The following is a 1,307-nucleotide window of genomic DNA, read 5'->3' as shown; positions in this document are numbered from 1 at the left end:
TACAAGCGATCCGCCGGCTCTATAGCCGGCGGATCGCTTGTATGTTAACGGGCATCGCTGCCTGTTTTTAAATTGACGGCGTTTCCCGCTCACGGCCAGCCGGGAAGCAGTTAAGAGAAGAATAATATATGGACACCAATACTGCAACAGCAGCTACATCGGGGGTTGACTCTTGAAGCAACCAATTGTAATGCATGCTTCTCTTACCCAGTGTAAGCTGTAGAATGAAAGCCACCAAGCCACTAGACATGTGCGATTCGTTTCGTTCCGAATCGAAATTCGGATGAATTTTCGGAAATTCGGACATTCGGATGTATCCGAATTCCGAATTACAGACATAACGAATGCAAACGAATCCGAATTTCCATTTCCGAAATTCGGTAGCGTGCGTACGAACGTTCGTTTCGTTTTCTGTTCTTATTCGTTTCTTATTCGTTTCTTATACGTTTCTTATTCGTTTCGTTCGTTGGAGCAAAGTGACATTAGAGGAGAAAAATATTTTTTCCCCCTCAAATGTCACTTTTGCTGCAAACGAACGAAACAAATAAGAAACGAATAAGAAATGAATAAGAACAGAAACCGAAATGAACGTTCGTACGAACGCTACCGAATTTCGTCCGAATCCGAATTCCGAATCCGAATTGACTTTCACACCCGAATCCTGAAAAACGAAATAACACAAATCCGAATTTAAAACGAAACGAAACTAAACGAATTATTTGGCAGTGCACATGTCTACAAGCCACTGTGCTCAGTGGTGTAGTTTGGTTTTGTGCTGCCCTAGGCAAAACTAAACTCAGGCACACCCGCATCTAAATTTGCCCCACCCCTTCCTGTTTAAGACATGTTACGTAAGCTGTCAGTCGCTTCTGGCTTTTCACAGGTTGCGCTATTAGCAATGTAGAATTCCACCAGCTACAGAGGACTACAATACATTTTACAGCAATTCAGAATAATATGAAGCGACATACTCTGTGTTGCTCTGGGGCGGCAGCCTGATGCCTCAGGTGGGCTGTGCAGGGTCTCAAGTAGCTGTGCAGGGTCTCAGGAGGCTTTGCAGGGTCTTAGGAGGCTGTACAGGCTCTCAGGTGGGCTGTGCAGCATGTCAGGTGGTCTGTTCGGCATCTTAGGTGGGCTGTGCCGGGTCTTAGGAAGCTGTGTGGGCTTCCAGGTGGGCTGTGTGGTCTCTAAGGAGGCTGTGCAGGGTCTCAGGTGGGCTGTGCGGTCTCTAAGGAGGCTGTGCAGGGTCTCAGGTGGGCTGTGCGGTCTCTAAGGAGGCTGTGCAGGGTCTCAGGTGGGCTGTGCGG

Source organism: Nanorana parkeri, unplaced genomic scaffold (assembly GCF_000935625.1).
Source record: "Nanorana parkeri isolate BGI_ZX_2015 unplaced genomic scaffold, ASM93562v1 scaffold2316, whole genome shotgun sequence".
Taxonomy (NCBI): Eukaryota; Metazoa; Chordata; class Amphibia; order Anura; family Dicroglossidae; genus Nanorana; species Nanorana parkeri.
The sequence above is the reverse complement of the archived record's forward strand: the minus strand, read 5'-3'. Positions refer to the sequence as shown.